Source organism: Aegilops tauschii, chromosome 2, assembly GCF_002575655.3.
Source record: "Aegilops tauschii subsp. strangulata cultivar AL8/78 chromosome 2, Aet v6.0, whole genome shotgun sequence".
NCBI lineage: Eukaryota > Viridiplantae > Streptophyta > Magnoliopsida > Poales > Poaceae > Aegilops > Aegilops tauschii.
In genome coordinates this window covers 436,850,194-436,878,021 of record NC_053036.3, presented here as the reverse complement: position 1 = coordinate 436,878,021, position 27,828 = coordinate 436,850,194, and positions in this window count along the sequence as shown.

The following is a 27,828-nucleotide window of genomic DNA, read 5'->3' as shown; positions in this document are numbered from 1 at the left end:
TCACCGAGCTGAACGTGTGCAGATCACAGAGGTGCCGTGCGTTCGGTACTTGATCGGTTGGATTGCGAAGACGTTCGACTACATCAACCGCGTTACTAAACGCTTCCGCTTTTGGTCTACGAGGGTACGTGGACACACTCTCCCCGCTCCTTGCTATGCTTCTCCTAGATAGATCTTGCATGATCGTAGGCAATTTTTTTGAAATACTATGTTCCCCAACAGTGGCATCCGAGCCAGGTCTATGCGTAGATGTTAAATGCATGAGTAGAACACAAAGAGTTGTGGGCGATAATAGTCATACTGCTTATCAGCATGTCATACTTTGATTCGGCGGTATTGTTGGATGAAGCGGCCCAGACCGACATTACATGACCGCGTTCATGAGACTGGTTCTACCGCCGTGCTTCGCACACAGGTTGCTAGTGGGTGTCTGTTGCTCCAACTTTAGTTGAATCGAGTGTGACTACGCCCGGTCCTTGTTGAAGGTTAAAACAGCACACTTGACGAAAAATCGTTGTGGTTTTGATGCGTAGGTAAGAACGGTTCTTGCTAAGTCCGTAGCAGCCACGTAAAACTTGCAACAAAAAAGTAGAGGACGTCTAACTTGTTTTTGCAGGGCTTGCTGTGATGTGATATGGTCAAGACGTGGTGATATATAAATTGTTGTATGAGATGATCATGTTTTGTAAAAGTTATCGGCAACTGGCAGGAGCCTTATGGTTGTTGCTTTATTGTATGAAATGCAATCGCCATGTAATTGCTTTACTTTATCACTAAGCGGTAGCGATAGTCGTAGAAGCAATAGTTGGCGAGACGACAACGATGCTTCAATGGAGATCAAGGTGTCAAGCCGGTGACGATGGTGATCATAACGGTGCTTTGGAGATGTAGATCAAAGGCACAAGATGATGATGGCCATATCATATCACTTATTTTGATTGCATGTGATGTTTATCCTTTATGCATCTTGTTTTGCTTACTACAGCGGTAGCATTATAAGATGATCCCTCACTAAAATTTCAAGGTATAAGTGTTGTCCCTAAGTATGCACCTTGCGATAGTTTGTCGTGCCGAGACACCACGTGATGATCGGGTGTGACAAGCTCTACGTTCACATACAACGGGTGCAAGCTAGTTTTGCACACGCAGAATACTCGGGTTAAACTTGATGAGCCTAGCATATGCAGATATGGCCTCGGAACACCGAGACCGGAAGTTCAAGCGTGAATCATATAGTAGATATGATCAACATAGTGATGTTCACCATTGAAAACTACTCCATCTCACGTGATGATCGGACATGGTTTAGTTGATATGGATCACGTGATCACTTAGATGATTAGAGGTCCGTGATCTGAGGATTATCCTCATTGCTGCACAGAAGAATTATGTCGTTGATGCACCGCTAGGTGACGGAACTATTGCAGGAGCAAATGCAGACGTTATGAATGTTTGGCAAGCTCAGTATTATAACTACTTGATAGTTTAGTGCGCCATGCTTTACGGCTTAAAAACGGGACTTCAAAAACGTTTTGAACGCCACAGAGCATATAAGATGCTCCAAGAGCTGAAATTGGTATTTCAGAGTCATGCCCGAGTCAAGAGGTATGAGACCTCTGACAAGTACTTTGCCTACAAGATGGAGGAGAATAGCTCAACCAGTGAGCATGTGCTCAGATTGTCTGAGTAATACAATCGCTTGAATCAAGTGGGAGTTAATCTTCCAGATAAAATAGTGATTGACAGAGTCTCTAGTCACTATCACAGAGTTACTGGAACTTCGTGATGAACTATAATATGCAAGGGATGACGAAAACGATTACCGAGCTCTTCGTGACGCTGAAATCGACGAAGGTAGAAATCAATAAAAGCATCAAATGTTGGTGGTTGACAAGACCACTAGTTTCAAGTAAAAGGGCAAGGGAAAGAAAGGGAACTTCAAGAAGAATGGCAAGCAAGTTGCCACTCCCATGAAGAAGCCCAAAGCTAGACCCAAGCCTGAAACTGAGTGCTTCTACTACGAAGGAAATGGTCACTGGAAGCGGAACTGCCCCAAATACTTGGCGGATAAGAAGGATGGCAAAGTGAACAAAAGTATATATGATATACATGTTATTGATGTGTACTTTACTAGTATTCATAGTAGCCCCTGGGTATTTGATACCGGTTCAGTTGCTATGATTAGTAACTCGAAACAGGAGTTACAAAATGAATAAACACTAGTTGAGGGCAAGGTGACGATGTGTGTTGGAAGTGATTCCAAGGTTGATAAGATCACCATCGCACACTCCCTTTACCTTCGGGATTAGTGTTGAACCTAAAATAAATGTTATTTGGTGTTTGTGTTGAGCAAAATATGATTGGATCATGTTTATTGCAATACGGTTATTCATTTAAGTCAAAGAATAATTTTTATTCCGTTTACATGAATAAAAACTTCTGTGGTCAGACACCCAAGGTGAATGGTTTATTAAATCTCGATCGTAGTGATACACATATTCATAATATTGATGCCAAAAGATGAAAAGTTGATAATGATAGTGCAACATATTTGTGGCACTGCCGTTTAGGTCATATTGGTGTAAAGCGCATGAAAAACTCCATGTTGGTGGGCTTTTGGAATCACTTGATGCTTGCGAACCATGCCTCATGGGCAAGATGACTAAGACTCCGTTCTTCGGAACAATGGAGCGAGCAACTGACTTATTGGAAATAATACATACTGATGTATGCGATCCGATGAGTGTTGAGGCTCGCGGCGGGTATCGTTATTTTCTGATCTTCATAGATGATTTGAGCAGATATGGGTATATCTACTTGGTGAAACATAAGTCTGAAACATTTGGAAAGTTCAAAGAATTTCAGAGTGAAGTGGAAAATCATCGTAACAAGAAAATAAAAGTTTCTACGATCTGATCGTAGAGGCGAATATTTGAGTTATGAGTTTGTTCTTCATTTGAAACAATGTGGAATATTTTCGCAACTCACGCCACCTGGAACACCACAGCTTAATTGTCGAGGGGGGGGGTGAACCCCGGGCAGGCAACGGAACCCGGATCCTTTTCAAAAACGACGGAGCAAGCATTGCCCCTCAAGCCGGCACGTGCTTCGCCGGGTCGCCCAACCCGGCCAAGCCTCTCGACCCGGCTGTCGGTGTCAAAACCGGCGGATCTCGGGTAGGGGGTCCCGAACTGTGCGTCTAACGTCGATGGTAACAGGAGACAGGGGACACGATGTTTACCCAGGTTTGGGCCCTCTCTATGGAGGTAATACTCTACTTCCTGCTTGATTGATCTTGATGGATATGAGTATTACAAGAGTTGATCTACCACGAGATCGTAATGGCTAAACCCTAGAAGTCTAGCCCGTATGACTATGGTAATGAGTATCTGTCCTTTCCGGACTAAGTGCTCCGGTTTATATAGACACTGGGAGGATCTAGGGTTACACAAGGTCAGTTACAAAGAAAAAGAATCTACATATTTGGTCGCCAAGCTTGCCTTCCACGCCAAGGAGAGTCCCATCCGGACACGGGTGCAGTCTTCGGTCTTCGTAACCTCACAGCCCATCAGTCAAGCCCATGGCTAACAGGCCGGACGCCCGAGGACCCCTTAATCTAGGACTCCCTCAGTAGCCCCTGAACCTGGCTTCAATGACGAGGAGTCCGGCGCGCAGATTTGTCTTCGGCATTGCAAGGCGGGTTCCCTTCTTTCCGAACTCCAAGATAGTCTCCGGACGTGATGATTGTATCCGGACCTGTAACACACACCACACACAACTGCAGAGAGAATATAATATTCCACGGGTCCAATCCGCTGACAACTTTTTACAACGTGACATCACACCTGCCCGGTCATAATTTCGGACCGTTTTGTTCTGTCGTTCCACGTTTCGAGACGCGGTTGCCATTGGCATGTCTTGTCGAAGCAAAGATCGTGTCCCCTTATTGCGGGATTTCCATCAATACGGGTATGGGTAACCCAACCGTGCTGTTTACATAGCCCTTGGGAATAGGCGAGTTTTAAGGCGAGTGAGGAGGCGCTTGATATTTGCGACCCTTTATAAGGGGATAAGAATTCACCCTTGTCTACTCACGCCTTCCCCTTCCTCTGCCCTTCCATCCTTGAGCTCCAGCACCCAAGTCCCCATCTTTCTCCATCTCCGAAAAGCATCCGACCATGTCCGGATCCGGAGGTCAAGGCAAATGGATGGTCTCCTCCGTTAAGGAGAAAGATATTGCCGAGCTTCGGGCGGCCGGGTATTTGGCGAAGGAAATCGCCCACCGTCTTCTAGCCCAGGGGCAAGTCGTCCCCATGCCGAAGCCCAACGAGAGGGTGGTATTCATCCCTCATTTCCTTCGCGGGCTAGGGTTTCTACTCCACCCTTTCGTCCGCGGGCTGATGTATTATTACGGGATAGACTTCCATGATCTATCCCCGAACTCTTTCCTCAACATCTCGGCGTTCATCGTCGTGTGTGAGGCCTTCCTCCGCATCCAACCCCACTTCGGGCTGTGGCTCAAATTCTTCAACGTGAAGCCGAAGGTAGTGGACGGCCAGCACGCGGAGTGCGGAGGAGCCATGGTGAGCAAGCTGGCCAATGTCTCCTGGCCAAAAGGCTCTTTTGTGGAGACTGTCAAGGAATGGCAAAAATAATGGTTCTACGTCACAGAACCCCATGGCACAAACTGGGCCGCGGCTGCCGAATTTAACTCCGGCGCTCCCATGGGACTCACCTCCTAGGTCGAGAAGAGCCCGAACTGGTGTTCGCCAAACGAGCTGATAGCACTGCAGACGTGCGTTCAAAGCATGGTGGACAAGAATGTCAAACTTGTCGATGTAATCCAAGTGATGCTGGTTCGCCAGATCCTCCCTTGCCAAAGCCGAAAACGCCCCCTTTGGGAGTTTAATCCGAGGAGGCACCAAACCCTGGACAGGCTCTTCGGAACGACTCACAAAGATGCCTGGAAGTTGCTCTTCAAGGGCGACGAGATACTGCCAGCCACGGATTCGGATCGGGGGCACGGCATTAACCATCCTGCCAGCGAGGTAAGTTTCTATCGCGTCCTCTACTTGTTTGCTTCAATTAAGGAGGATATCTGAACCTTTACTATCATTGCCTCTTCAGGAATGGATGGAGAGGGCGAAGAAGATCCATTGCCCGGCTCCGCTGCCTGAAGAACCGTTCATTCCGCGTTTAGCGAGGATGCTGGTGCCGGCGCCCTATATAGCGCCAGCGAAGAAGGCCAAGGGGAAGGCCAAGGGGGTCCGGCGTGGCCCCCGTCGCAAGTGCGCTTCGGACGCAACGTCTGAAGACAAGACCCGCTCCTCCGCCGCCGAGGATGAAGACGATGAGGAGGAGGAGGAGAACAACTCTCCCCCTGACGAGGGAAGGAAGAAGAGGGCAGCCTCCACGAACTTGGAGGCGGGGACCCCAAAAAGGGGAAGGGCTCTCTTGCGGACAAATCCGCGTGGGACGTCGATAGCAGTCCGGAGCGACACCCCCGCACCAAGCCTCAAGCTGCTTCGTAAGTGCTATGACTCCCACATCCCCGTATGTCCAGCCTCTCCATTTCAATGTATTGACATGGTTAATTATGCTATCGTAGTCTGGCCCACAACTGCTCCCAGCGATCCTCATCAAGAGGTTCATTGGACTCAAAGGATATGGCCAGCGAGACACCGCCAGCCGCCAACTCTCCCAAGGCCAAAGGGGACGACGAGGTGCTCTCCAAATGGACCTTCCCAGGCCGGGGAGAGGATCAAGAGGCGCTCAAAGGCGAAGCCCCTGTCGCCGAACACCAGGGGGAACCAATCCCCCGGGAGACTGGGGAGGAGGGCCGTACTCAGTTCGGCCCTCAACCAGACTTGATTCCGGAGACCGATACGGCTTCGGAATCCGACACGCAACCTCCTTCGAAAGAAGGGGGTATGCCAATTCCACCGGTGACCCCTGTCCAACCAGGGGCACCAGATGATTTGCTGGAAGCGCTGCGAGTCGCTTCCATTGCGGATGAGCACCGTGTTCTTATGAGCACGGTGATTGAAAGGGTTCAGTCCATTAAGAGCGGACTATCCGAAGCCTGCAGCAGCCTGCTGACAGGTTTTTGAGGTAAGCGACGCAAAAGGAGAAAATCCCAATATAGATAGTAGCCCCTGAGACACTGTCCGGTGTTTGGAAAGAAAAGCCGGACAGAGGATCAATCCTTTTATTGCAGGAAACTAACTAAATTTGTCTGGAATAAATATGCAGGCGTTGATGATGGCCGCAGCCTCACATGCTGCCTAAGTCTCCGATCTGAAGCGGAGGCTGGAGCAGGCCGAGGAGGAGCTCGGCCAGGTGAGGAGGCGGCTCCAGGAGAATCAAGGTATGTGATAACCCGGGAAATATTCGAAAAGAGTAAAATATATATTGACCAAAGTGTCATGATATGTATAGGAGCGACGACCGAGGTCGAGGCCCTGAAAAAGGCTCTGGGCGAAGCCGAGGGGAGGCTGTCAAGGAGCAGGCTACCTGTAAGAAGCTCAAGGCCCGGGTCAACAAGGTCCAACAAGAGCTCCACGACGCGGTGAAGAAGTGTGAGACCTTGGAGCGTGACGCGTCGGCTAAAGAGGCCGAACTCTCCAAGGCTCGGCAGAGTGCGGAGACAGCCTGGAATGAGGCCCAGGGCGCCCTCCAAGAGATCCAGGAGGCGAGGAAGATTGCGGCGGGTAAGGCATTCAGTATGCAAAGCAAATATGCGAAAAGGAATTATATTTGCTAACCCGGATTCGGAGTTCTCCAGGGGCTTTTGCTGATCTGCCGCGAAGTGTGTCCGATGCCACGGAGTTCTTTCGAGCCGAGGAAGGGAGTTCCACGGAGAAGCTATTCTGGTCGCAGTATCTTGTGCCAGAGCATCCCGTGCCTTTCACCGATCAGCTGAAACAACTGGTGGAGCTGCATAGGGTGGCCGAACTAGCCATGAAGGATTTGACAATCCGGCTATGACCAGCCGAAGCTATGCCCGACAGCTACTTCGGACTCGTGAGGCGGATAGTGAACGCCTGTCCTCGGCTAGATATCGTCAAGCGATCGGCCTGTATTGAAGGTGCTCGTATGGCCTTCGCTCGTTGCAAGATGTGGTGGGCGAAGATGAACGCCGTCGAGCTGGCCAGGGGGCCTCCAGAGGGCAAGGAGCACCGCACACCCGAGCGCTATTTTGTGGATGTCCTAGAAGGGTCTCGCATTATGGCAACGCAGTGTGGGCAGGACAGTATTTTCGAATGAATACATTCGTGTTGTCTTTGCCTTCTATGATGAAACAAAGTCAGTTTGTAATATAATTTTTGTTGTGCTTTAATTTTTTCCTCCCGTGCGGCCGTGTTGTATGGAATCTGAGGGTTGGCCAATCGTCGGCTTCTGCCCCCACGTAGGTAGTACGGGGGTGTTCGGGATGGAATCTAAACAATCTTGATCCAATTGTATGGTCCTTGAAGGAGTTGTTTAGTGCATCGAACCAGGCAATCAGACTATGCGGCTTAAACGCCCTCACTTAGCCATAGGAGTTTTATAATAAAACATAGGCGCAGCCCCTAGTTTTCGAACCAGAGTGCTATGAGCGTCTGATCGGGAAGTACCGATCCTTTGCGTAATGCGGGAGAAATCTCCAACGATTTGTAACCTCCGAACAGCTGACCGGCTCTCGCTGCATCATGATAGTCAGTTTTCGGCTTTCTCTACTGAGGTGCTCCTTTGGATAAACCAGGGCACAATCGCAGTAGTTCTCCCTTTACTACCTTAGCTGATGTAGCGGAACATAAGGTAGCAAGCACAGGAGCCGGGCAACCCAACTATTGACCAAAGACATGATTCGGAGCCAATGCATATAATGCTAAATTCGGGGTGCCGAACTATACTATAAAGAGTGTTCGGACTTTGTTGCCGTATTGTGGGGCGCCGGGGAGCCCCTGGCAAATATGAAACGTGCCGAAGTGTACGGGTGCTAGAAGATAAGTTATGAAAGGAAAACAGAAAGAAAAGCAGAGGTGATATCTGGGGCCCTCAAACTGGAGCCGCGAACTGCTTCCATTATAATTGGGTTAATGCGTCAAAGCGCATTAATACAAATAGTGCGATAAGCAACCGGCTATTTAACATGCCATGACCAAAGGCGAACTGCGTATGGGTCCTGAAAACAGGTAGAGTAGCCGTTAATTGGATCTCTAGAACTTCCCCTGTACATCTGTGCTTCTTGCCATCCTGGTGTTTTTATCCTCTGATAGGACCAGTAGTCGGGTTGTCAAAGAAGGCCTTTGCAAAATAAACCTGAAAAAGGGAAAAGGAAACAGTGACAATATGTGTATGTCCGAGATCGGTCGAGCCGAACTGTGGATCACAAACTAGCTGTGCCTCCGTCGATGCCCATGGGATTTCTAGTGCGTAATTATGCACGCGTGGTACGAATGCCACTACCTGATCGGGGCTGGGACAGAGGCCAATTTGCTAGTCGAGCTCTTGATGCACCGTGCTGTCCTGGTGCAGCGTAGTCTGGACCCTCTTTACGATGTCCAGGGGCTCGACAGCTAGATTACGGTTCTGCTTGAGAAGGCCGCTCTGTACTTCTGCTGCTAGGGCGGTGGTGTGCTCCTCTGTACGGAGGGAGCGTTCCGTGTTTCCGTTGACCGTTATGACACCGCGTGGACCGGGCATCTTAAGCTTAAGATAAGCATAGTGCGGCACCGCATTGAACTGAGCGAATGTCGTCCGTCCGAGCAGTGCGTGATAACCACTGCGGAATGGGACATGTCGAAGATTAACTCCTCGCTTCGGAAGTTGTCAGGGGATCCAAAGACAACCTCTAGTGTGATTGAGCCCGTATAGCGGGCCTCTACACCTGGTATGACTCCTTTGAAGGTAGTCTTCGTTGGCTTGATCCTTGATGGATTAATGCCCATTTTGCGCACTGTGTCTTGATAGAGCAGATTGAGGCTGCTACCACCATCCATGAGGACTCGCGTTAGGTGGAATCCATCAATAATTGGGTCCAGGACTAGTGCGGCTGATCCGCCATGCCAGATACTGGTCGGATGATCCCGACGATCAAAAGTGATCGGGCATGATGACCATGGGTTGAATTTTGGGGCGACTGGCTCTATCGCATAAACGTCCCTTAGTGCGCGCTTGCGCTCCCTTTTCGGGATGTGTGTAGCATATATCATGTTCACCATTTTGACTTGAGGGGGAAACTTCTTCCGCCCCCCTGAGTTTGGCTGCTGGGGCTCTTCGACATCGTCCTCACTTTGCGATCCCTTTTCCTTGTTCTCGGTGTTTAATTTGCCGGCATGTTTGAAGACCCAACAATCCCTGTTGGTATGATTGGCTGGTTTGTCTGGGGTGCCATGTATCTGGCACGGACGATCGAGTATGCGGTCCAAGCTGGATGGTCCCTGACCGGACTTAGAGCCGCTGAATCCGGCATTAATTGTAGTGTCATCGGTATTATCACCATTGCTTCGGCGTTTGTGTCTGTTACATCGGAGCTTGCCGTTGTTATTCTTAACCTCAGAGGGGCCTGCCTCGCTGGCTGTGTTTTTGCCACGAGCCAACCAACTATCCTCACCCGCGCAAAAGCGGGTCATGAGTGCCGTGAGGGCTGCCATAGATTTTGGCTTTTCTTGTCCTAGGTGGCGGGCGAGCCATTCGTCGCGGATGCTGTGTTTAAAGGCCGCTAGGGCTTCGGCATCCGGACAATCGATGATCTAGTTCTTTTTAGTTAGAAACCTAGTCCAGAACTTCCTGGCGGACTCCCCAGGTTGTTGAACTATGTGGCTTAAGTCATAGGCGTCTGGCGGCCGGACATATGTACCTTGGAAGTTATCGAGGAAGGCCTCTTCCGAGTCCTCCCAGCTACCAATAGAATTTTCAGGCATGCTGTTTAACCAGTGCCGAGCTGGTCCTTTAAGCTTTAGCGGGAGGTACTTGATAGCATGGAGGTCATCTCCCCGGGCCATGTGGATGTGGAGGATAAAGTCCTCGATCCATACTGCGGGATCAGTTGTCCCGTCGTATGATTCAATATTCACGGGCTTTAACCCTTCGGGGAATTCGTGGTCCATTACTTCATCAGTGAAGCGGAGAGGGTGTGCGGCGCCTCTATATCTGGCCGCATTGCACCGTAGCTCCGATGGAGTTCGTCTGCAGTTATCGGCTCGGGTGTGACTAGGTTTGTCACGTCCGAATAGGTAGCCATCATCACGTGTCAAGGGACGTCCTCGTGATCCGTAAATCGATCGGATATGTCTTGCTCTACTATCCAGGGTCTGCCGGAGGTCGTATGTGCGACCCCGATCTGTTTCGTCTCTATTTTTACGAGGCGGTGGGGCGGGCTACTGTTCAGCCTGAGCTGGCGCTCTATCCCGACCATGTGGTGGTCGGTCCGCCGCACTGTCTCGACCGTGTAGTGATCGATCGGCCGCATTACGTGAGGGAGGTATGAGCTCCGGCGCCTCTTCATCGAACTGGGGTAGCAGCCTTCGCTGTGGGTAACTCTTGGCTGGGCGTCTGAGGTCATATTCTTCGGCTGCCAGGACATCAGTCCATCTGTCGACGAGCAGATCTTGGTCAGCTTGAAGTTGTTGATGTTTCTTCTTCCGGCTCCTTGTAGTGGCTATTAGCTGGCGCTTAAAGCGCTCCTGCTCCAGAGGCTCCTCAGGCACGATGAAGTCGTCGTTGCCGAGGCTTGCCTCCTCCTCGGAGGGCGGATGGTAACTACCATCCTCCGAGTCTTCTTCCATTGCCTATTCGTCAGGGCTGACTTGCCCATCTTCCCGATGGTCTTGTTCGACAGTTTGTTCATCGGGTTCTTCTGTGTCTTCGGCACCATCCGGAGTGTTATCGTCTCCTGTGCCGGTGTTGTTGTCCCTGCTGCGACGGGATTTAGAGCGGCGCCGCTGACGCTGGCGCTTTGGTTGTGTTTTAGGAGGGTCCTCCTTTGTGGGGTTTTCCTTGTCATCACCACTATTATTTTTCGGCGTATCTACCATGTAGACATCGTATGAGGAAGTGGCCGTCCATCATCCGGTGAATGGCGGATTTTGGGCCTCCTCGTCTTCGACATCATCGTCCATACCGTCGATGTCTTCGGAGTCATAGTCAAGCGCGTCGGTTAAATCTTCGACAGTGGCTACGAAGTGGGTGGTGGATGGGAAGAGAAATTCTCCTTCATCATCAGCCTCCAGTTCGAACCGGACATAATTCGGCTCTGAGTCCTCCGCCAAGGACAAGTTTTTTAACGAGTTCAGCAGATCGCCCAAGGGCGAGTGTTGGAAGATGTTTGCGGCGCTGAACTCGAAAATCGACAAGCGATCAAGTTCGGCATCCGCGGACTCACGCGGTTTAGAACTTATACCCGGAGAAGAGTTCGGAGCTCCGATGACGCGAGTATAGTGTGAGGTTAAGTCCATGTGCGGCTCTAGCGCCGAGGAGTCTGTGGCCTCCGTGGTGGGGTCGAGCCTCCGATCCTGGGATGTCGCAGTGTGTTCTGGATCTAAAGCCAGAGTGGTTACAGGAGCTATCTCCTAGATGCGGTCTGATGACAGATTTAGGTCATGTCCGTCAAGGTGACCAGGAGCGGTCGCCGCGGTCTCGAATCCGGCAAAGATCAAATATCCACGGATGTCCGCAATGTAATTCAAGCTCCCAAATTTGACTTGATGGCCAGGGGCGTAGCTATCGATCTGCTCCAGGTGGCCAAACGAGTTGGCCCGCAGTGTGAAGCCGCCGAACATGAAGATCTGTCCGGGGAGGAAGATTTCTCCTTGGACAGTGTCATTGTTAATGATTGAAGGGGCCATCGAACCTTTTGGGGACGGCACAGTGGAACTCTCAATGAAAGCACCAATGTCGGTGTCAAAACCGGTGGATCTCGGGTAGGGGGTCCCGAACTGTGCGTCTAAGGTCGATGGTAACAGGAGACAGGGGACACGATGTTTACCCAGGTTCGGGCCCTCTCTATGGAGGTAATACCCTACTTCCTGCTTGATTGATCTTGATGGATATGAGTATTACAAGAGTTGATCTTGTCGGCGTTCTGGGAACGGGGGTCCCCAGACTTGCCTACCTGCGGCCCACGGCGTGGCTAAGTCAGCGGGCCATACGGCCCATCTTCATCAACGAGGCATCCAAGACCCTCGTGAGGGGCCAAGCCTCGCGAGGGGAACGATGCAAGACCTCCTCAGGAGTGGCCTGGCCAGGCAAGCTCACGAGGAGCGGAGATATCAAGGTGGGGAAAACCTCACGAGGCTCTCGTGATGTGAGCCATGACGATCGAGACCAGGCGGGCGCCAGCGCGCGCAGGGTCCTTGTTTCCTCTTTGGTGCTAAGGAGGCCAGCGCAGGCGAGGAGTACCGAGGCATCAGGCAAAGGTTGCCTTATTGGTGCAACGAGACCAAGACCAGAAGGACGGCAGGATGGAGGTCATCGTGGAGCCCAAGATGGCGTCACCACCAGAGCCTTTCGCAGGCGAAGACCACTTTTGTCAGGATAGCTTGTACTAGCTGTCCCCCTTCAAATTTGCCCGCCGTTGTTGGCTCCCTTCCCGCTCAATATTTGGGAAGAGGACCAGGGCCTATATAAGTAGAGCTAGCCACCACCGTAGGAGACAACTCACTCAGAGGCATCTCATCCACACAAGCTGGACGAGCACAAGAACACCTCAACCTCAGGAGGCTGTTCTTCCCCTTGTACTGTTCATCATCAGCCCAAGAGGCAATCCACCACCACCACACTAGAGTAGGGTATTACACCACAACAGTGGCCCGAACCAGTATGAACCTCGTGTCTTTCTGTGTTGCGAGTTCACCGAGTTTGTCCGTGAGATCTTAGCGAGCTAGGGCGTGGATTGGTAGGAGGGAATGACTTCGCGCACACCCCAGAGTTCGAACCTTAAGGGTTTGCCGGAACCCCACATCCGACATTTGGCGCGCCAGGTAGGGGTGCGCCGTAGCTCCTCTCCACCAGCCTGCGCCCCGCATCACTGCACTTCGCCCCCATGGCAGGTGCCCCGCCATCCGCCCCTGCGGCCGACATCGACCGCGGGGCATCTGGGTACCGAGCCTTGGCCCCCTCCCTACGGCGGGTGCGGTGGCCGAGCAAGTTCACGCCGGAGATGCCGCCGCATTACAACGGTGCGACAAACCCGTCGCCGTTCCTGCTGGCGTACGAGGAGGCTGTCCTCGAGGCCGGAGGCGACGACAAGATCATGGCCAACTGGTTCCCCATGGACCTCGCCGGCGAGCCGCGCGCCTGGCTACTCAACCTCCCTGGATCCACGGTGGCGTCCTGGGGGGAGCTCCGCGACCTCTTCGCTGCCCGCTACGCGGTGCCGGTGAACCACGCAGTCGCAGCCTTGCTGGGCGGCTCTCAAGCACCGCCTTCAGATCGCCACATCAAGCCGTTCCTCCGTCATATCGGGGCCACCTCCAAGCACCCGGGGGCTCCACCAGGTTGGGCTGCGCCAGAGGCCGACCTCACCTTCGGCTCAGAAGACCACCCCGACTCCACCGCCGGCTCGGGCGTGCTCCCAATGCTCTGCATGCCCACCATTTGCAACGTGGCCGTTACTAAGACCCTCATCGACGGCGGCGCCGGCCTCAACTTGCTCTCCGTAGAAGCCTTCAGCCTTCTTCACGTGCCGCTCGAGCGGCTCGGCCTCAGCAAGCCCTTCTCAGGAGTTGGTGGTGGAGCTGCCCACTCTCTGGGGCAGATTCGCCTCCCCGTCACCTTCGGCACACGCGACAACTACCGCACCGAGCTGGTGGACTTCGACATCGCCCGCATCGGTCTCCCGTATAACGCCATCCTCGGGTACCCAGCTCTCGCTCAGTTCATGGCGGCGACTCACCCGGCCTACAACCTAATGAAGATGCCGGGGAGCAAGGGCGTCCTCACCATCGAAGGGGACACTAAGGAGGCCGTGACGGCACTCAGGCTTGCCATCAAGACCGCGGCGGCAGCACAACCGGCCGGCGCCGGTACCCCCGAGGCCAAGAAGGCTGCGCCTACCAAGAAGAAGCAGTTGTTCACCCAAGACAAGGCGGAAACCAAGCAGGTGCCGGTCAACGAGGACGGGCCTTCGGGAGCCACCTTTACCATAGGCGCCGACCTTGACCCGGGACAAGAGGAGGCCTTGGTGAGGTTCTTGCGCGTGAACAAGGAGATATTCGCATGGGAGCCCAATCAGCTGGTAGGGGTCCCGAGGGAGGTGATTCAGCATCATCTAAGGGTATGCCCCAACGTACGCCCCGTGAAGCAGCGAGCGAGGCGGCAGTCCACTGAGAAGCAGGCCTTCATCGTCCAGGAGACACGCAAGCTGGAGGCAGCAAGTGCCATTCGCGAAGTTCGATATCTCGAATGGCTGGCGAACCTCGTCGTAGTGCTAAAGAAAGGCGGGAAGGAACGGATGTGCGTCGACTTCACCAACCTTAACAAAGCCTGCCCCCAAGATCCGTTCTCACTCCCGCGCATCGACCAGATCATCGACTCCACCGCCGAATGTGACCTGCTGTGCTTCCTGGATGCATTCTCAGGGTATCATCAGATCAAGATGGCGGTGGAAGACGTGGAGAAGACAGCCTTCCTGGCGCCATGTGGGGTGTACTACTACACCTGCATGCCCTTCGGGCTGCACAACGCGGGCGCAACTTTTCAGCGGCTGAGGCACATCGCCCTGGGGCGGCAGCTCGGGAGAAACACAGAGGCCTACGTCGACGACATAGTGGTAAAGTCTCGTGAGGCGAGGACGTTGATTCAAGACTTGGAGGAGACCTTCGAGAGCCTACGCCAAGTGAACTTGAGGCTTAACCCGGAGAAGTGTGTGTTCGGCGTCCCCTCCGGCCAGCTGCTGGGATTCCTCATATCCCACAGAGGGATCGAGGCGAACCCAGAGAATATCAAGGCCATCGAGGAAATGAGCCCACCACAGACCCTCAAAGAGATGCAGAAGCTAGCAGGGCGGGTTACCGCATTGGGGCGTTTCATCTCCAAACTGGGAGAGCGCGCCTTACCCTTCTTCAAGCTCATGAAGAAGAAGGGCCCGTTCGAGTGGACCCCGGAGGCCGACCAGGCCTTCCGAGACCTCAAGAAATACCTTACCAGCCCTCCGATGATGGTGGCACCACGGCCTCTCGAGCCCCTAGTACTCTACCTTGCCGCCACCCCGTACTCCGCCAGCGCGGCGCTGGTGGTGGTTCGGGAGGAGCGCGAAGCCAAGGGCGCGCTGCACCAAGCCGGAGCTAAAGTGGTGCAAGGTCAGGAAGGCGCAGCAAAGGCATCAGCAGCAGAAGACCAAGCTCGGCACGACAACGTCGCCAAAGCTCCTGAAGACAGTCAAGTCTCAGGAACCCCTCCTCCTCAGGAGATGCACCAATCTCCGCAGGACCTAGGCCTCGGCAGTATGCCGGCCCTCGTAGAACACTCGGTGTACTTCGTCAGCACCGTGCTACGGGACGCGAGGGCGCGCTACCCCATGCCTTAGAAACTCCTGCTCGTGCTCTTGGTGGCCTCACGCAAGTTGCGACACTACTTCCAGGGCCACCCCATCAAGGTCATCTCAGCCTACCCATTGGAGAGGGTGCTCAGGAGCCCCAACTCAGCTGGAAGGGTCGCTGAATGGAACATCGAGCTAAAGCATTCAGTTGGAGTTCAGCGCTACCAGGGTCATCAAGGGGGCCATGCTCGCTGATTTTGTGGCAGAATGGACGGATGCCCTGACACTTGAAGAAGGCGAAGACCGGTCCACCTCACCAGGGAGCGAGGCTCCACGGATGGGTCATGTATTTCGATGGCGCCTTCGCGCACCAAGGCGCGGGGGCTGGAGCGATGCTCATCTCGCCCACTCAGGACAAGCTCTACTACGCCGTGCAACTCTGCTTTCAGCACGGCGAGAAGGTCTCCAACAATATCGCAGAATACGAAGGCCTCATAGCTAGCCTGAAGGCTGCGGCAGCTCTAGGGGTGAAGCGCCTTACCGTCAGAGGCAACTCGCAACTCCTCGTCAACTTCTCCAACAAGGTGTACAAGCCAAAGGACGAGCATATGGAGGCATACCTCGCGGAGGTGCGCAAGTTGGAAAAGCAGTTCTCAGGCCTGGAGCTGCAGCACGTGCCCCGAGGTACCAACAAGGAAGCCGACGACATCGCCAGGAGAGCATCCAAGCGGCAGCCGCAAGATCCTGGTGTCTTCGAGGAGCGGCTCTTCAAGCCATCAGCTACACCACCACTTTCAAGCATGACTCAGCCTCGGGAGGAGCTCCCAAAGCCTCCAGCAACGGGAGCCCCAGCCTGTGGCCCGACCTCAGGAGCTCGGCTGCTCTTGGCGCTCGAGCCCCAGGAGGAAAGCTGGATCAAGGAATTCATGTTGGAAATATGCCCTTGAGGCAATAATAAAATGGTTATTATTATATTTCCTTGTTCATGATAATTGTCTATTGTTCATGCTATAATTGTGTTATCCGGAAATCGTAATACATGTGTGAACACAAAGAGCATAACATGTCCCTAGTGAGCCTCTAGTTGACTAGCTCGTTGATCAATAGATGGTTACGTTTTCCTGACCATGGACATTGGATGTCATTGATAACGGGATCACATCATTAGGAGAATGATGTGATGGACAAGACCCAATCCTAAGCATAGCACTAGATCGTGTAGTTCGTTTGCTAAAGCTTTTCTAATGTCAAGTATTATTTCCTTAGACCATGAGATCGTGCAACTCCCGGATACCGTAAGAATGCTTTGGGTGTACCAAACGTCACAACGTAACTGGGTGGCTATAAAGGTGCACTACAGGTATCTCCAAAAGTGTCTGTTGGGTTGGCACGGATCGAGACTGGGATTTGTCACTCCATATGACGGAGAGGTATCTCTGGGCCCACTCGGTAGGACATCATCATAATGAGCTCAATGTGATCAAGGAGTTGTTCACAGGATGATGTGTTATGGGAACCAGTAAAGAGACTTGCTGTAACAAGATTGAACAAGGTATCGGTATGCCGACGATCGAATCTCGGGCAAGTATCGTACCGATAGACAAAGGGAATTGTATACGAGATTGATTGAATCCTCGACATCGTGGTTCATCCGATGAGATTATTGTGGAGCATGTGGGAGCCAACATGGGTATCTAGATCCCGCTGTTGGTTATTGACCGGAGAGTTGTCTCGGTCATGTCTACGTGTCTCCCGAACCCGTAGGGTCTACACACTTAAGGTTCGGTGACGCTAGAGTTGTAGAGATATTAGTATGCGGTTAACCGAAAGTTGTTCAGAGTCCCGGATGAGATCCCGGACGTCACAAGGAGTTCCGGAATGGTCCGGAGGTAAAGATTTATATATAGGAAGTCTAGTTTCGGCCACCGGGAGAGTTTCGGGGGTCACCGGTATTGTACCGGGACCACTGGAAGGGTCCCGGGGGTCCACCGGGTGGGGCCACCTATCCCGGAGGGCCCCATGGGCTGAAGTGGCGTGGGAAGCAGCCCCTGGTGGGCTGGTGCGCCCCACCCAAGGGCCCAAGGCGCCTAGGTTGTAAACCCTAGGGGGTCGTTGCCCCCCGAGGGGGCATGCGCCCCCCTGGTTGGAAACCCTAAGGGGCCATTGCCCCCCGAGGGGCCACCGCCCCGGGGGCCGCCGCCCCCCTCTAGATGGGATCTCCAAGGGGGGCATGCGCCCCTAGCCCCTATATATAGTGGAGGGGAGGGAGGGCAGCCGCACCCTAAGCCCTGGCGCCTCCCTCTCCCTCCCGTGACACCTCTTCCTCCTCCAGTAGCGCTTGGCGAAGCCCTGCTGGAATCCCGCTGCTTCCACGACCACGCCGTCGTGCTGCTGGATCTCCATCAACTTCTCCTTCCCCCTTGCTGGATCAACAAGGAGGAGACGTCTCCGCTCCGTACGTGTGTTGAACGCGGAGGTGCCGTCCGTTCGGCGCTAGGATCATCGGTGATTTGGATCAGGACGAGTACGACTCCATCAACCCCGTTCTCTTGAACGCTTCCGCTCGTGATCTACAAGGGTATGTAGATGCACTCCTCTCTCTCTCTTTGCTAGATGACTCCATAGATTGATCTTGGTGATGCATAGAAAATTTTAAATTTCTGTTACGATACCCAACAATTCAAGGAGTACCTGATGCAAGGGACGCTGCCGGAAAAGGAAGAGGACGCAGAGCGCGTGGCCCGGCAGGCCACGGCATACTGTATCCAGGACGCAGAGCGCGTGGCCCAGCAGGCCACAACATACTGTATCCAGGATGGCGGGTTGTACAGGAAATGACCGAACGATGTCACGTTGCGCTACATCTCCAGCGATCAAGGAAGGGAGCTGCTGGTTGACATACACGGAGGGGACTGCGAGCACCATTCGTTGTCATGGACCCTCGTCGGCAAGGTGTTCTGTAGTGGATTCTACTGGCCTACAGCACTCAACGATGCAGCCGAGCTAGTAAAGTCCTGCGAGGCTTGCCAATTCCACGCCAAGCAAATTCACCAGCCAGCTCAGGGCCTCCAGACCATCCCGCTCACGTGGCCATTCGCGGTCTGGGGGCTGGACATCTTAGGCCCGTTCCCACGGGCGCCAGGGAGCTACCGCTATCTCTACGTCGCCATCGACAAGTTCACCAAGTGGGCGGAAGTGGAAGCCGTCCGTACCATCCCAGCCGGCTCCGCTGTCAAGTTCATCAAGGGCCTCGTGAGCCGCTTCGGAGTCCCCAACCGCATCATCACAGATAATGGCTCGCAGTTTACTAGTAACCTCTTCAAAACCTACTGTGCTAACCTTGGAACGCAGATCTGCTACGCTTCGGTAGTGCACCCCAGGAGCAATGGCCAGGCCGAATGCGCCAACACGGAGGTCCTGAGGGGCCTCAAGACCAGGACCTTCAAGAAGAAGCTGGAGGCCCGCGGCAGGGGCTGGCACGATGAGCTCCAGTCAGTGATGTGGTCCATCCGCACCACCGCCACCAAGCCAACGGGCGAGACTCCATTCTTCCTCGTCTACGGAGCTGAAGCAGTCCTTCCTCACGAGGTCAAGCATCGCTCCGCACGGGTCCTGGCGTTCGATGAAACGCAGCAGGACGCCATGCGGGGGATGGATCTCATGCTGGGGGAGGAACGCCGTCGCGAAGCCGCATTGAGGGCGGCAAGGTACCAACAAGCGCTGCAGCAATACCACTGCCGCAACGTCCGCTCCAGGACGCTTGAGGTAGGCGACCTCGTCCTGAGGCGGGTCCTCTCCAGGGAAGGGCTGCACAAGCTCTCGCCCATGTGGGAGGGCCTGTTCAGGGTCGTCCATGTCTCCAGGCCTGGTGCAGCGCGCCTGGAGACGCAGGACGGGATGCCCATCCAGAACGCCTGGAACATCCAGCACCTCTGGAAGTTCTACCCATGAAGCAAGGCCCAGAGCCTGTGAAGAAAGGCCCAGAGCCTGTAAAGAAGGCCCGGTGCCTGTGAAGAATCGCCGCCCGTGACACTTTCACGTAATAATGAGTTGGGGCTGTACACGCCCCGGAGTATCAGGAGCACCGGCCTCAGGCCCTGGGGCTCCCGCCCACGCCTAGTGGCAGCACTTAGCTCTGCGTTGGTGAGAAGACTTGAAGACTAGATTAGGTGCCGGACGCGGCTTTTCATTTGCTTTCCGTAGTTGGCTCGCTTTTCCTTAATCGAAGTTTGCTTTTGGCGTTCCTTGCTGATTTGATTCCCTCGCCTCTTACCGCATCTTCCGGCTCTGGTTTGCTCGTGTTCTCTCTCTCGCATACCTTGCGAGGGGCTAGGCAGGGGCCCTCACGAGCTTTTTTCTCCTCTCTTCCTTCTCGCGAGCCACCCTCGTTCGAGCCCAAAAACTGGCGCACCTCTCCTAGTCCGTGCCCCACGGGTACCGCGATACAAAGCGCCAGGTCAAGGCTCGAGTGGACGGCAAATCTTCTAGTGCACCTCCTAATGAATTTTTGCAGTTCCTGAGCAAACACAGACCACCATGTCAAGATGGACACAAGGAAACAAACGCCTCGTAAGGAAGAGGGCGTCCCGAACGCATCAGGTTAAGTTATCTTTGCGCAAAATAACAACACGACATGGGAACAACATGCACAGTGCAATAACCAAGGAACCACAGTTCGATACACGCCCCTCTGGGCCCATACTGATTTCATTTTTGATGCAGGAAAAAGAGCAAAACAAAGCGGTGTTGCAGCGATTTGCGGAGGCAGGCCCCTAACGACACCCCGAGCCTAGCCGGGCCCTTCCTCGCGCTTCACGGAGGCGCGGCGACGAGATGACACGCTCCCACCTTCAAAGCGGGCGCAGCAGCGTGGCGGCTGGTCATAACCACCACTGCTAGAGCTGTCGCCGAAGGAAGAACCGCCGTAGCTGGATGAGACACGGTCGCCGCCGAGGGCAGGCTCGCCCTCATCCTCGTCGCGACCGTCACCAAGGCCGAGCACCTCCTCGCCGTCGTTCGCCTCGGGGCAGCACCCGGTGCGGCGACCATCTTCCCCAAACACCCTCACATAGAGGGTCGATCCACCATCGTACTTGAAGTGGAGGGTGCATCGCCTGCCCAGGCCGCGCGCGCGGGCGAATGTCTGCCAGCCGCGGGCTAGGGCTATGTTGCCCGCGGCGGAAGTCTCGACCGCGACCCAAGAGGCCTTGCTGCAGCAACCGTCCGCCTGGACCGGAGGCCGGCAGTTCGCCAGCGAAGAAGTGCGGAAGCTGGAGCCAGTTCCTGGCCGGGTTCTCCGACCAGACGACAAACTCCGGCGACACCTCCGCCGAATGGAAGCACGGACGGGGAGGCCGCGCCACCACAGCACGCCTCCCCTCGTCAACTGGACCGCCATGGCTGGGACGACCCCCTCCGCGTGCCGCGGCGCCGCCACCACAGTGGGCCACGGCGGGGGTCGCGGCGTGCTTGTGCGGACGGCCGCGTCCGCGCTTGGGCGCCGGGGAGCCAGGTCCCCCGCGAGGGGCCTTCCCCTTCTCGGCGGCAGAGAACTTCCTTCGTGGCGCCATCGGTGGCGCTACTGGCGGTGGAGCAAGGAAGAGGAAGCAAGCAAGCAAGGAAGAGATGGGCGATGGGGACTCCGCCCCCTCCCCATTTATAGCAGAAGGAGGCCAACCGGCGCCCCCCACGATCGCAGGTAATGATGGTTTTCCTTACATGTCGCAGGAACTTGTCAAGTCGAACAGTTGTCGAGGCAGCGTGGGGAAGTGGAGACGCCCACGTCCAATCAACCGCCACGCGTCAACCGAGGCCGCAGGCTTTTGGGGCCCGCGGTGCTCCGTACTTGACCCTTGGCTTCGCCGCGAATCCAAGCCCGAGCGCACCTTGGGCCCGGGGGCTACTGTCGGCGTTCTGGGAATGGGGGTCCCCAGACTTGCCTGCCTGCGGCCCACGGCGTGGCCGTACGGCCCATCTTCATCAATGAGGCATCCAAGACCCTCGCGAGGGGCCAAGCCTCGCGAGGGGAACGACGCAAGACCTCCTCAGGAGTGGCCTGGCCAGGCAAGCTCACGAGGAGCGGAGATATCAAGGCGGGGCAAACCTCACGAGGCTCTCGTGACGTGAGCCATGATGATGGAGACCAGGCGGGCGCCAGCGCGCGTAGCGTCCTTGTTTCCTTGTTGGTGCTAAGGAGGCCAGCGCAGGCGAGGAGTACCGAGGCATCAGGCAAAGGTTGCCTTATTGGTGCAACGAGACCAAGACCAGAAGGAAATATGCCCTAGAGGCAATAATAAAGTATTATTTATTTCCTTATATCATGATAAATGTTTATTATTCATGCTAGAATTGTATTAACCGGAAACATAATACATGTGTGAATACATAGACAAACAGTGTGTCACTAGTATGCCTCTACTTGACTAGCTCATTAATCAAAGATGGTTATGTTTCCTAGCCATAGACATGAGTTGTCATTTGATTAATGGGATCACCTCATTAGGAGAATGACGTGATTGACTTGACCCATTCCGTTAGCTTAGCACTCGATCGTTTAGTATGTTGCTATTGCTTTCTTCATGACTTATACATGTTCCTATGACTATGAGATTATGCAACTCCCGTTTACCGGAGGAACACTTTGTGTGCTACCAAACGTCACAATGTAACTGGGTGATTATAAAGGTGCTCTACAGGTGTCTCCAAAGGTACTTGTTGGGTTGGCGAATTTCGAGATTAGGATTTGTCACTCCGATTGTCGGAGAGGTATCTCTGGGCCCACTCGGTAATGCACATCACTATAAGCCTTGCAAGCATTGTGACTAATGAGTTAGTTGCGGGATGATGTATTACGGAACGAGTAAAGAGACTTGCCGGTAACGAGATTGAACTAGGTATCAAGATACCGACGATCGAATCTCGGGCAAGTAACATACCGATGACAAAGGGAACAACGTATGTTGTTATGCGGTCTGACCGATAAAGATCTTCGTAGAATATGTAGGAACCAATATGAGCATCCAGGTTCCGCTATTGGTTATTGACCGGAGAGGTGTCTCGATCATGTCTACATAGTTCTCGAACCCGTAGGGTCCGCACGCTTAACGTTACGATGATAGTTATATTATGAGTTTATATGTTTTGATGTACCGAAGGTTGTTCGGAGTCCCGGATGTGATCACGGACATGATGAGGAGTCTCGAAATGGTCGAGACATAAAGATTAATATATTGGACGACTATATTCGGACACCTGAAGTGTTCCGGAGAAGTTTCGGATAAAACCGGAGTGCCGGAGGGGTTACCGGAACCCCCCGGGGAAGTATTGGGCCTTAGTGGGCCTGAGGGGAGAGAGAGGGCAGCAGCCCAGGAGGTGGCGCGCCCCCTCCCATGAGGAGTCCGAATTGGACTAGGGGAGGGGGGGCGCGGCCCCTCTTTCCCTCTCCCTCTCCCTCTCTTTCCTTCCCCCTTCTCTCTTCCTAGTTGGACTAGGAAAGGGGAGTCCTACTCCTACTAGGAGGAGGACTCCCCCCCCTCCTTGGCGTGCCCCAAGGGCCGGCCGGCCTCCCCCCTTGCTCCTTTATATACGGGGGCAGGGGGCACCTCTATACACACAATTGATCTACGATCTTTTAGCCGTGTGCGGTGCCCCCCTCCACCATATTACACCTCGATAATATCGTTGCGGAGCTTAGGCGAAGCCCTGCGTCGGTAGAACATCATCATCATCACCACGCCATCGTGCTGACGAAACTCTCCCTCAACACTCGGCTGGATCGGAGTTCGAGGGACGCCATCGAGCTGAACGTGTGCTGAACACGGAGGTGCCGTGCGTTCGGTACTTGATCGGTCGGATCGTGAAGACGTACGGCTACATCAACCGCGTTGTGATAACGCTTCCACTTTCGGTCTACGAGGGTACGTGGACAACACTCTCCCCTCTCGTTGCTATGCATCACCATGATCTTGCGTGTGCGTAGGAAATTTTTTGAAATTACTACGTTCCCCAACAGTGGTATCAGAGCCTGGTTTTATGCGTTGATGCTATGCACGAGTAGAACACAAGTGAGTTGTGGGCGATATAAGTCATACTGCTTACCAGCATGTCATCCTTTGGTTCAGCGGTATTGTGAGATGAAGCGGCCCGGACAGACATTACGCGTACGCTTACGCGATACTGGTTTGACCATTGCGAGCACTCGTTGCTTAAAGGTGACTGGCGGGTGTCTGTCTCTCTCACTTTAGTTGAACCGAGTGTGGCTACGCCCGGTCCTTGCGAAGGTTAAAACATCACCAACTTGACAAACTATCATTGTGGTTTTGATGCGTAGGTAAGAACGGTTCTTGCTAAGCCCGTAGCAGCCACGTAAAACTTGCAACAACAAAGTAGAGGACGTCTAACTTGTTTTTGCAGGGCATGTTGTGATGTGATATGGTCAAGACATGATGCTATATTTTATTGTATGAGATGATCATGTTTTGTAACCGAGTTATCGGCAACTGGCAGGAGCCATATGGTTGTCGCTTTATTGTATGCAATGCAATCGCCATGTAATTGTTTTACTTTATCACTAAGCGGTAGCGATAGTCGTAAAAGCAATAAGTTGGCGAGACGACAACGATACTACGATGGAGATCAAGGTGTCGCGCCGGTGACGATGGTGATCATGACGGTGCTTCGAAGATGGAGATCACAAGCACAAGATGATGATGGCCATATCATATCACTTATATTGATTGCATGTGATGTTAATCTTTTATGCATCTCATCTTGCTTTGATTGACGGTAGCATTATAAGATGATCTCTCACTAAAATTTCAAGATAAAAGTGTTCTCCTGAGTATGCACCGTTGCGAAAGTTCTTCGTGCTGAGACACCATGTTATGATCGGGTGTGATAGGCTCTACGTTCAAATACAACGGGTGCAAAACAGTTGCACACGCGGAATACTCAGGTTAAACTTGACGAGCCTAGCATATGCAGATATGGCCTCGGAACACGGAGACCGAAAGGTCGAGCGTGAATCATATAGTAGATATGATCAACATAGTGATGTTCACCATTGAAACTACTCCATCTCACGTGATGATCGGACATGGTTTAGATGATTTGGATCACGTAATCACTTAGATGATTAGAGGGATGTCTATCTAAGTGGGAGTTCTTAAGTAATATGATTAATTAAACTTGAATTTATCATGAACTTAGTACCTGATAGTATCTTGCTTGTCTATGTTAATTGTAGATAAATGGCCCGTGCTGTTGTTCCGTTGAATTTTAATGCGTTCCTTGAGAAAGCAAAGTTGAAAGATGATGGTAGCAATTACACGGACTGGGTCCATAACTTGAGGATTATCCTCATTGCTGCACAGAAGAATTACGTCCTGGAAGCACCGCTAGGTGCCAGGCCTCCTGCAAGAGCAACACCAAAAGTTATGAACGTCTGGCAGAGCAAAGCTGATGACTACTCGATAGTTCAGTGTGCCATGTTTTACGGCTTAGAACCGGGTCTTCAACGACGTTTTGAACGTCATGGAGCATATGAGATGTTCCAGTAGTTGAAGTTAATATTTCAAGCAAATGCCCAGATTGAGAGATATGAAGTCTCCAATATGTTCTACAGCTGCAAGATGGAAGAGAATAGTTCTGTCAGTGAGCATATACTCAAAATGTCTGGGTATAATAATCACTTGATTCAACTGGGAGTTAATCTTCCGGATGATAGCGTCATTGACAGAATTCTTCAATCACTGCCACCAAGCTACAAGAGCTTCGTGATGAACTATAACATGCAAGGTATGGATAAGACAATTCCCGAGCTCTTCGCAATGCTAAAGGCAACGGAGGTAGAAATCAAAAAGGAGCATCAAGTGTTGATGGTCAGTAAAACCACTAGTTTCAAGAAAAAGGGCAAAGGGAAGAAGAAGGGGAACTTCAAGAAGAACAACAAGCAAATTGTTGTTCAGCAGAAGAAATCCAAGTCTGGACCTAAGCCTGAAACTGAGTGCTTCTACTGCAAGCAGACTGGTCACTGGAAGCGGAACTGCCCCAAGTATTTGGCGGATAAGAAGGATGGCAAGGTTAACAAAGGTATATGTGATATACATGTTATTGATGTGTACCTCACTAATGCTCGCAGTAGCACCTGGATATTTGATACTGGTTCTGTTGCTAATATTTGCAACTCGAAACAGGGGCTACGGATTAAGCGAAGATTGGCTAAGGACGAGGTGAAGATGCGCGTGGGAAATGGTTCCAAAGTCGATGTGATCGCCATCGGCACGCTACCTCTACATCTACCTTCGGGATTAGTATTAGACCTAAATAATTGTTATTTGGTGCCAGCGTTGAGCATGAACATTATATCTGGATCTTGTTTGATGCGAGACGGTTATTCATTTAAATCAGAGAATAATGGTTGTTCTATTTATATGAATAATATCTTTTATGGTCATGCACCCTTGAAGAGTGGTCTACTTTTAATGAATCTCGATAGTAGTGACACACATATTCATAATGTCGAAACCAAAAGATGCAGAGTTGATAATGACAGTGCAACTTATTTGTGGCACTGCCGTTTAGGTCATATCGGTGTAAAGCGCATGAAGAAACTCCATACTGATGGACTTTTGGAATCACTTGATTATGAATCACTTGGTACTTGCGAACCGTGCCTCATGGGCAAGATGACTAAAACACCGTTCTCCGTAACTATGGAGAGAGCAACAGATTTATTGGAAATCATACATACAGATGTATGTGGTCCGATGAATATTGAGGCTCGTGGCGGATATCGTTATTTTCTCACCTTCACAAATGATTTGAGCAGATATGGGTATATCTACTTAATGAAAGATAAGTCTGAAACATTTGAAAAGTTCAAAGAATTTCAGAGTGAAGTTGAAAATCATCGTAACAAGAAAATAAAGTTTCTACGATCAGATCGTGGAGGAGAATATTTGAGTTACGAGTTTGGCCTACATTTGAAACAATGCGGAATAGTTTCGCAACTCACGCCACCCGGAACACCACAGCGTAATGGTGTGTCCAAACGTCGTAATCGTACTTTATTACATATGGTGCGATCTATGATGTCTCTTACTGATTTACCGCTATCGTTTTGGGGTTATGCTTTAGAGACGGCTGCATTCACTCTAAATAGGACACCATCGAAATCCGTTGAGACGACGCCTTATGAACTATGGTTTGGCAAGAAACCAAAGTTGTCATATCTTAAAGTTTGGGGTTGCGATGCTTATGTGAAAAAACTTCAACCTGATAAGCTCGAACCTAAATCAGAGAAATGTGTCTTCATAGGATACCCAAAGGAGACTGTTGGGTATACCTTCTATCACAGATCCGAAGGCAAGATATTTGTTGCTAAGAATGGATCCTTTCTAGAGAAGGAGTTTCTCTCGAAAGAAGTGAGTGGGAGGAAAGTAGAACTTGATGAGGTAACTGTACCTGCTCCCTTATTGGAAAGTAGATCATCACAGAAATTAGTTTCTGCGACACCTACACCAATTAGTGAGGAAGTTAATGATAATGATCATGAAACTTCAGATCAAGTTATTACTGAACCTCGTAGGTCAACTAGATCAAGATCCGCACCAGAGTGGTACGGTAATCCTGTTCTGGAGGTTATGTTACTAGACCATGACGAACCTACGAACTATGAAGAAGCGATGGTGAGCCCAGATTCCGCAAAATGGCTTGAGCCATGAAATCCGAGATGGGATCCACGTATGAGAACAAAGTATGGACTTTGGTTGACTTGCCCGATGGTCGGCAAGCCATTGAAAATAAATGGATCTTCAAGAAGAAGAGTGACGCTGATGGTAATGTTACTGTCTATAAAGCTCGACTTGTTGCGAAAGGTTTTTGACAAGTTCAAGGGATTGACTACGATGAGACCTTCTCACCCGTAGCGATGCTTAAGTCTGTCCGAATCATGTTAGCAATTGCCGCATTTTATGATTATGAAATTTGGCAAATGGATGTCAAAACCGCATTCCTGAATGGATTTCTGGAAGAAGAGTTGTATATGATGCAACTGGAAAGTTTTTTCGATCCAAAGGGAGCTAACAAAGTGTGCAAGCTCCAGCGATCCATTTATGGACTAGTGCAAGCCTCTCGGAGTTGGAATAAACGCTTTGATAGTGTGATCAAAGCATTTGGTTTTATGCAGACTTTTGGAGAAGCCTGTATTTACAAGAAAGTGAGTGGGAGCTCAGTAGCATTTCTGATATTATATGTGGATGACATATTGCTGATTGGAAATGATATAGAATTTCTGGATAGCATAAAGGGATACTTGAATAAGAGTTTTTCAATGAAAGACCTCGGTGAAGCTGCATATATATTAG